The sequence below is a fragment of the Nannospalax galili genome, unplaced genomic scaffold (genome assembly GCF_000622305.1).
Source record: "Nannospalax galili isolate Female #2095 unplaced genomic scaffold, S.galili_v1.0 scaffold3, whole genome shotgun sequence".
In the NCBI taxonomy this organism is placed as follows: Eukaryota; Metazoa; Chordata; class Mammalia; order Rodentia; family Spalacidae; genus Nannospalax; species Nannospalax galili.
In genome coordinates, this window is record NW_008351466.1 from 7,661,945 (window position 1) to 7,672,613 (window position 10,669).

Consider the following 10,669-nt stretch of genomic DNA (forward strand, 5'->3'; position numbering starts at 1 on the left):
CAAGAAAACAAGTGAGCAATTTCTAATATGAATGTGTACATAGAAGCTCTCCATAAAATAATTCCAAACTAAATGTCATGACATAGCAATATATTTTTTCTTTTATATTTTATTTATTATTTGTACTTTATTTGTGTAAGCACAATGTCTGCATGTGGGTGGGTGCACCTGTGCAGTGCAACGTCCACAGAGGTTAGAAGAGGGTGTTGGATCTCCTGGAATGGGAGTTACAGACCATTGTTAACTGTCATGTGGGTGCTGGGAACTGAACCCAGGTCCTCTGCAAGAGCAGCCAGTGCTCTTAACCACTGACCCACCTCTCCAGCCCCAACATACCAAGATAATTTAAAGTAATGACTAAAATTGGGCTTATTCCAGGGTTTCAAGCTTGGTGTAACATCTGGGTAATTAATGTACCAAGAGAAAAGAAATACAGTGTCATGTTAACTTATGCATTTAAGGCATTTGTTAAGAGCTAACATCCTTTCATTATAAAACTAGGACTAAATGGAATTTCTTTATCAAGATAAAGTGATTCTATAAAACAACCCAATGCTAAAGTATCCAGTAAGTAACAAAAGACCAAATGCTTTGCTGTGATGTCTGGAATAAGTGAAGGACATCCGTTCTTGGCCTTTCCATTCAATATTGTACTACACTATTCAGGACTATTAAGCAAGTAAAGGAAAATATACAAGGAAGCATCCAAGTGGCGAGGAGTGTCTTTATTCACAGATCTCTACCACTATCTCTAGTTACAGATGTTATGATCTTATATATAGAAAATCCTAAAATACAAATAGATCTGATAAATTTAGCAAAGTTATAGAATACAAGATCTGTATACAAAAACTATTGTATTTCTGCAGACTTATGATGACCAATCTAAAAATGTTGAAATTAAGAAACAATTTTTCTTGGAATATCAAAAGGAATAAAATGTTTAAGAATATATCTAACAAAAGAAATATTTTATTTATACCCTCAAAATTATATGTGATATTTAAGAAGAAATTCACAAAGATCAAAATACTTGGTAAAATACCCATATCCATGGATTTGAAGACTTTCTGGTTAAATGATAATAATATCCAAATTGACTACAGAGATAATTCAAAATCTATCAAAATATAACTAATTTAATATATAAATTGAGAAACAGATATTGACATTCATAAGGAATTTCAAGGGACTCAGAAGTGTTTAATAATAATGAATATGAGAAAAAAACATGTTCTTTCTGATACTTTGAGAAAGTAACTGTAAGTAAAATAGCATGATAATGGCAGAATATTTTTAGACATATCAGGAGAATTGGGTCAAAAGCCCATTTTCCAAGAAATGTAGCATCACAAGTAGAAAATACCACCATTGGATAATATCTGTCCACGCACACAGAACTTCAAAGCCACATCTTAAACATAAGTAGGCAGCCGAAGAATGGCTAACATTTGAGACAAATCCTTAACAAAAGCATATATGAGAATAAAAAGAAAAACAAGTATAGCAAAAAGAAAATCAATGCAGGATACAGAAGAAAAGACAAAAATAAAATTTTAAACTCAAGTACTTTGAATAAATAGATAAAATCGCATATATTCATGACATGAAACGAGTACAACACAAATGAGCATTAAAATAATAGATTCCTAGAAATGAACATGCAGGTTTTATATAAAAACCAATCATAACATAACACATAGCTGGTCTCCAAACAATAACAAGAGAAACACTGAGTATTACTTATCCAATAATCATAATATATCTAAATTTCGAAAAAGTGGAAGTGGGATTTGAATATGTATGAGGAAGTGGTGATCAAGAAAATATGTTTATGATAGCTCCATTCTTATCCATTATACAAAATGTCAAGCATCTAAAAGTGAAAAATCAAGAACTTCCATATTAACACATTATTTGGAAATATGGTATTAAATATCTGAAGATACAGGCAAAGGACTTTAACAAGTTTATTTCCAAGGTGATGAAAATGGAATAGAAGGGTAAAACAAGACATGGCTTATTTTAGTTACCTGCCTTCTAGTATGTAACATTCTAAAGCAAGTGAATGTTTTACTTCAATAAAATAATTATAAAATAGTCATAGATGAAGCCTGAGCATGCATAGACCATACATAGAATTATACAAACATAGAACTCTCCTTCTGGATAAGAAGTTCAGAAATATGCAATGTAATATTGCTAGGAAACTATGCTCAATTTCATCTCTGTATTGCCTTTTGAAAAACTTATCCTTGTACTGGGTTTCCTCAAGATTTTATTCTCAGGATCTTTGGTCTGCACTCCTTGTGGAACTGCCCAAATTTCTCTGTGGGATTAGCATCCATAATATACATCTTGATTCCATACCTATGAAATGGCCACTGAAAGTCTGCACTCGCAAGTCTTACAAGCATCTCAAATTTGTAGTTCAAATCAGGATTCCTTCCTAAGACTGCTCCATCATTGTTGGAAAATAGATGGCACAAAAATATCAATGCTCTTTCCCCTTCATCCTCAAGTCTACATCCTGCTTTTATTTTCTACACTCTACTAACTTGAGGGCCAGTCAGTTCATGTAGAGTGGACATAAAGGAAAAGATGAAAGGTATGGGATTGAATAAGCTGACCATTTGATGTTAGAAAACTAGGTCGCTATATTTAAATAAGAAAATATATTTCCATTTTAAAGGAATAAAATTTATAGATTATGAGATACTATTTTGTAGACATAATCAGAGTGTAGTTAGTAGAGAGTATTAAGTGTTGAAATATTAAGTGTTGAAACTGATTCTGAAATTCATAATGGTATAAAAGAAAGCTTTGGGGCTGTGGTTGAGTGTCACAGAAGGGTGGTGACATGGTCAGATTTACATCATGGAAAGATTATTCTGGTGAGTGTTAGTCTTCTGGAAATTTACAAAATAATGTAAGTGTAAAGCAATGTAAGCAGGGAACTACCCCAAAGGAGAAGGAGAGATTTGTCCTAGAGCAAAAGTAGTTCATCAGGAAGTAACAGGGGCAGAGTAGAGAACACTAGTGACATAAAGGTTCCAATTAGAATCAGTAAAAATTATTGTCCATTGTTGACAGTAATTACGGTTTCTATGTATTAATCACTCACTGTGAATGAGATGCTGTGTAAAATAACTATCCCTGTTTTAGTAAAAAAGTTCCTGAAACTTTATTCAAAGTCATATAAGTAGTGTAAGTAGCCAAGTTTGGATTCTTGTTCATGCTTCTCTGAGTCCAAACCATCTAGATAACACTGTAACTCATTGTCATCCGGTAAGTAGCTTGTTTGCACTGGCTGCAGAAGCAGATATGTTTGTAAGTCATATTATTCACTGATCTCCTTCATGTTTATCTTAGAACTAGAATTTGTATATCACCTTGAGTTTCTCCAGATACCACTTGCTAACACTGTCAGCATATTGTATTGTTTTGAATACCTCTAAGTCACATTTGCACACCCTCAAAGTTACTTCCTAATTAATCTGACCAGTATAAATTACATTCCTATTGAAAACTGTTTGCTAATTTTGATTGGCAGCATAAATCATATTATATATGTGATGCATATTTTGGGTGTATCAAAATATTTATGTCACTACATAGTTAGGTAGATAGCAATCCAGTAAATAGGTAAAAAAATATTCAAGAAGTGGAAGATTTTTCACTTTGTTAAGAAAAATCATTCCACATAGAACCAATTCAGCATTAAACAATTCAGGTAAATTCTCAATAACAAAACAATAAACTAAAGATATGGTTCTTCTCCTCAAAGCTTGATGGTCCATGTTATATTACCTGAGACACTGGGTAATTGAATATAAATTAATTATATATGTATGATAGATATATTTCACAATCCACATATATACTACCACAATATGTTATGATAGCCATTAATTTTGGATTGCTCACAGTTCATATAATGAATATATGATTCACATTCTCTGAGAAGATTAGAAATTGAATGCCAAATACCAGTTATCTTGGTAAATAAAACATATTACTCATCAAACTTAATATATGATTGGGTAATGCAAGTATTTACAGCTATTTGTGATAGCCTAGTAAATAAAGCATGCTCATCACGTAGAAGAATTAAGGTAGGCTCCAAACCATCACTCATCAAAGGAACTTAAATTCACTTTTATGCAGAAGTTTACTTATTCTCCTTATAAATGTTTATCACAAAATAAAAATACTTCTTAAAATATAAATTTGATGTTTTGTTGGTCAGAATTTAACAACTTAGATTTGATATTATGTTTCCTATACTCTTAGATTAAATAAAGTCACACATATAATGGTTAAAATAGTACTAACTCTTAGGTTTTCTACCATGCTTTCCCCCAGTATAAGCAGTGCAGATAGTAACATACTTAGCTGTTCATCACAGTAGCAATTCCCTGTCTTGAATAGATGGGATAGGGAACCATTACCAAGTAGTGGGCCATTTAAAGATAGTGTCTAGCTGATAAACACCAAAGACTTATAATTACATGTGCTGCCAACAACTTATAGTGTTGGTAGAGGTTTAATTTAATGGTGCTTGAAGAATCAAATGAGTGCTGTGTTGATACCTTAAGTGCTTAGAAAGGAATTATCATCAGTTTACAGTAATATACTAACCAAATCACGAAATCCCTCAGAAAGCAGGTAAAAATGGACTGAATTTATAAACATTTTGTATAATAATATGAAGTACACATGTTAAAATGTGCTTACTGCTTCATCTTATTAAATTCATAAATAAGGACCTTATATTAATCTGGCATACTATCCAACATTACTGCATATTTGAAATCAATTGATTCCCCCTCTTCAAATAATACTTTCTTTTGAAAATTTCATTTATTTGTTTCTCACTTTGTGCATGTGTGTGTTTGTGTGTATATGTGTGCATGTGTGTGTGGGTGTGGGTGTGCGTGTGTGTGCAAGTATTCCACTGTTTATCAGTTACATTTCTGTTGCTGTGCTAAAATACCATGATCAAAAGTGGGTTTTTTTTTTAGAAATAAAGGGTTTTTTGGGCTTTCAGTTCCAGAGTGAGAAAGCCCGTAATGCTGAAGGAGGTATGGCCACAGGCAGCCAAAGTAGGAAAACTGAGATATCATACCTCAAATGGCAAAGAGGAAGGTAGAGAGAGTGGACTGGCCTTATATTAATCTGGCATACTATCCAACATTACTGCATATTTGAAATCAATTGATTCCCCCTCTTCAAATAATACTTTCTTTTGAAAATTTCATTTATTTGTTTCTCACTTTGTGCATGTGTGTGTTTGTGTGTATATGTATGCATGTGTGTGTGGGTGTGGGTGTGCGTGTGTGTGCAAGTATTCCACTGTTTATCAGTTACATTTCTGTTGCTGTGCTAAAATACCATGATCAAAAGTGGGTTTTTTTTAGAAATAAAGGGTTTTTTGGGCTTTCAGTTCCAGAGTGAGAAAGCCCGTAATGCTGAAGGAGGTATGGCCACAGGCAGCCAAAGTAGGAAAACTGAGATATCATACCTCAAATGGCAAAGAGGAAGGTAGAGAGAGTGAACTGGAAGTGAATTGAGGTTATGAAATTTCAAAGTCTTCCCCAGTGACATAACTTCTATAAGATTTCACTTCCTAAAGGTTCCATAATCTCCCAAATAATATCGCCAACTGTAGGGACTAGGGTTTGCTTTGCTTAGCGGGGGACCTGCTGGCTTTGGGGCAAGAGAGACTTGATCAGCGACAGAGTCTTGGACCCTGGGATCTGTGTCTTTTCAACAAGCCGATTTATTTTAAAATTCAGATGGTTTTTATACATCTGAATGTTCCCAAGGAACTAGCAGTCACGTGGGATATGGCAGTCAAATACAAAGGTTTAGGGTACAAAGAAACAGGACATTAGGTCTGTTAGTTGGCGCTAGGATTCTTAAACTTTTACTCAAGGTTATCAATGCCCATCTGGTAATTTATTGGCCACAATGTTTTCTTTCTTAGAGCTAAAAGCATGGTGAACTTTCAGCTTTTAGCTCAGGAGTAAACCTTTAACCTGGCCTAATCTCTTAGCCAGGGATAGCTGAGTTATTTGTTCAGGACAAGGAGATGAGCTAAGGGTTGTTGACCAAGATGTTTCCACACTGAGCAGGGAGACTGCTCTTAAGACCAGGGTGCTTTCTCCTACCAGTCTGGGAGTGTTCTGTAAGACAGGCATTATCAGAGCTACTGGTTTCAGTGCTCCTCCCTTTAGCAGTGAATTCAGCCTGAACTTAAATGTTTTATTCTCATCTCACCCTAGGGCCTGGCATCCTGGTTTTCTACAACCAACTGGGGACTAAGTATTTAAATACATGAGGCTATTGGGAACATTTGTCATTCAAACTCCCCCACACAATGTGCTTGGAGAAACAATAACACACAGACCATAGCCTGTGTGTGAATGTCAAAGAACAACTTACAAGAGTTTGTTTTCTCCGTCCATTATGTGGATCCAGGGAAACTCAGGTAGTCAGGCTTTATGGCAAGTACCTTCAGCTGTTAAGCCATCTGCTTGCCCTCAAGTTGTATGTGTTTTGTCACAGAGGACTAAAAGAAAAATGGTTTAATTTGGATGTGGAATATTTGATACATTTTAATATAATTTAAATAGTTTAGTAAGGCATAAAAACTCCTACAAGTTAAGTTTATCTGTCTTAAACTTTCATTTATACATAGTTCTGCTTATTTTATTTGAATTATTTGAGAATTTCATAAATGTATGCAATGTGTTTTGACCAAATCAACTCTATGTTCCCTCCCCTTCAATTCCTCCCTTATTTCCCTTGCCATTTTTCTCTACTGAATTTCTCTCCTAACTTCATGTGCACTAGTTTTAAAGTCACTGAAGGTCCTTAGTGTTTTCAGTATGAGCATGGATATAGATCATCTGCTCAGCTGCCACATCCCAGAAGAAAAAAACCATCACCCTCTTCCCCCAAGTTGTCATCTATTGCCAATAGTTTCTCAGCTTTTGGTGGGACTTCATGAGTCCCTCCTTTTTCCATGCTGGAATTTTGACTAGCTTGATCTTGTGTAGGTTTTCTTGCAGGCTGTCACAGCTGCTGTGAGTTCATATGTACAACTGCTCTTTAGTGAGCTGTGAACACTGCATCCAAGACCACTGGATCTGATAAAATCATTCTGCTCCCTCTTCAGTGATGATCACTGAGCCTTGGGGGAGTGATGTGATATGGATGTGTGATTTAGTACTAATTACTCCACAGTCTCTTATTCTCTGCATATTGAACAGTTGTGGGTCTTTAGATTAATTTTATCTAATGCAAAAGAAACTTCTCTGATGAAGGTTGAAAGCTGTAGTAGTCTAAGTGTATAAGGATAAATATTTAGAAAGCCTTTAGGTACTATGTCCCATTAACAAAATATTAGTAGGGTTTTTGAACTCTCTATCACACTAAAATCCCAATGGGTTTTATCCTTTCAAGGATATGGGTTAAATACTTTCAAATGGTTAGTCAATAGGGTTCCATAGACCCTCCCAAAACATGTCATTAGTCTTCAAATACCATGACAGAATTTGGTAGTAAGACTGTAATTGCTTCAATATGTATTATGTATGGGGAGATAGCACATTACAGTTGTACCTGAAAAATAATCAGCATTTAAATAATTAGCACTTAGTTTTAAGAGCGGACCTGAATTCTGGGAATCACAATTCTTTCTGATGTCCAAGGGCTTTGATATACTAATTCAAGCAAGCCCACATTCTTTCAGTATCTTGAGTAGAGAGTAAAGATGAGTCCTGATGCCTAAAGGTTGGGTATCCAGGACACAAGAGCACATGGCTTAGTGAGCTTGTTTGCATTATAAACAGTAGCTTTGGCTCAGGGTTGAGTAAATGTCATTAGTTCAGAAATGATTCCTAGGGGTAGATATGATTAAAGATATGCATGCTATTTCATGGCAAAAAAAATCAACAGTCTTAGCTAGCCTTGAAAACTGTGGCTACAGTACTGACTGGCCTTCACAAGTTATGCCCACTGGTGTAATAATTTTCAGGAATATTTTGGGAATATTGAGGATTAACCAAACACTTTCTGATTGACTTAAGGCCCAGTGCACAAGATAGAGCCCATGCTTTATACCATTAATTGGGACAAGAACTCACTGCTAGATAGATCATAGGTCCTAGGTGAGAACTTATTGCTATAATTCTGTTAAATGGTCACTGTATTAAAGTGTTCCCTTAAGTAGGAATGCTTTTTAAATGAGTTTTATATGTTCATATTATAAAGTCATAATGAGTTACCATTTATGAAACATATATCAATTATTTATGAAGTGCTTCTTTTTTGGTCAGTTTCAGCTGTCCTGGAACTCACTATGTAGACTAGGCTAGCCTTGAACTCACAGAGATCCGCCTGCTTCTGCCTCCCTAGTGATGGGATTAAAGGCATGTGCCGCCATGCCTGGCTTGAAGTGCTTTTTGTGCACTCTGACAATCCCCCAAGTCTGTGGGCTGGGTGTCCCTCAAACTGCTTTTGTAGATATGAGAGTACTGAGGTTCAAATTCCTTAAAAAATTGCCCAATGACCCAATGCCTTGTAACCAATAAACTAATTATAAAACCAGAATTCCAACCCATTTCCATCTGATCATTAAAAACCTGCTTTTAATAATATTACTGTGTTGCTCATATAATTTATATAGTTCATTCTATTTAAAAATATGAAAATGAACTCTAATTATCTGATTTATTCAAAACTGCCTAGACATTTAATACACAAATTAAGTGCAAACTCCCAGAAGCTTTCCACTAGTGACTTGCAGTATTGTTACTCTTTACCTCTTAGGAACTATCATAGCCCACACTGACCTTGACATACATAGATAATTTCTCATATTCTCTTTGAATTATAATTAGGTACTTGCATCTGTATGACTCAATTATATGTATAGATACTGACATTTGTATCTCTGTGCCAATTGAAGACTCTACAAATTTATTATGTAGATATTAAAATACTGAGTAAATCTGTGTGTGATAAACTTATTTACTGAAAGAAAGAGCATATTGGTTGCAATGTTAGAATGTGGCAGATATCTCTTGCTTTACATAGCTTACAGAAAGGGAACATGTGTCCTTAATAAAGGAGAAAATTAGTAGGTGAAATAAATTGAAAAACCAGAGTTTTAGTTGTTCAATGTATAAGTTACTATCTAAAGAATAATGTGCCTTGTTTCTAAATGTATTAGAAGAACTATTTATAGAGTACCTAAAAGTATTAAGCATATATACTATTTAAGGATTCATAGACATGTATATATGGATGGATGCATTTCTAACTTAGAGGATTCCTATTATTTTTATTTTAACCTGATTAGAATACTGTAACTCAGAATTTAAATAATTTTTTGAGGTCAACCAGAATTGAGGGTTGGATTACATTTGTATTGATCATGCATTCTTTAGTTTATATATCTTATATTCCCCAATATTTTGATTAATACTTTTGGAAAATAAATTTGGCAGTTTCATTGATGGAGGGGGGATTGGTTTTTGGCAATATAAAATTCCACTCCACTTTAAACAATTTTAAAATCCCTTTGTTATATGCTTATACTCAAGTTCCATCACTGCTCTACTGCTACAGATAAGTTTCCCTTGCATATCACCCCCTTTGTAAAAGTAAACATCCTCATTTCTATGAGCACCCATCACATTTGTTCTTACATTAATCATAGCATTTACCACAGAATGGAACTATAGAGACCAGATGTTGGTTCTCTCATGAAGAAGACCAGTGTTCTATGCTTTTTCTCTTTTCCTCTTTTTTTCATTCGTCTTTATTGGAGTATATTAATTTAAAATATGCTTCATTGTGACAGTTTCATACATGTATATAATCTTTTCTAATCATATCCACCCCTGCACAGTACCTAATGAAGCATCTAAATCAGATATTGCATTCTGTAATCACATACTGGGGCTGCCATTATTTAGGCATTGTGGTTGGTTGTTATGCAAATATAAGCTATACTGATGCAAAGAAAGTACTCTATAGTATAAATCACATGAGACATGTCAAATGCATATGGTGCTAAAGTAAAAGCAATATGTGCCTTCAGAGAATGAATACTGACAATGCGAGAAAGAGGAGAAGTTAGTCTTCTTTGGGTAAGGTTAAGACGTAAAGGCCATAGAACGTGTAAAATACCAGACACTTTGAAAATATTCCAGTATCTTTCAACATCTACTAAGAATCTGCTGTTCGTCAGATAATATACTGTACCCATTAGGTTCTAAAAGATAAAACATAGCTTCATCTTTTCCAGAATACAAAATATAGTGTGGGAGCAACATGTATAAACAGGCAATTAAAAACAACTTTTAGACAAAGCGAGGTTTACTGAATATTTATAAAAACAGAGATTAATAATAACAGACGATGATGTTAAGAATGCAAAACCAGGCCAGGTATGGTGGCACACTCCTTTAATCCCAGGACTCGGGAGGCAGAGGAAGGTGGATCTCTGTGAGTTCAAGGCCAGCCTGGTCTATATAGTGAGTTCCAGGACAGCTGGGGCCACGGGGAGACCCTGTCTCAAAAATACCGAAAAAAAAGCAAAACCAAAGAATACTTGAGCTGAATGGAACAGATTCATATTTGAACATGGAAATAG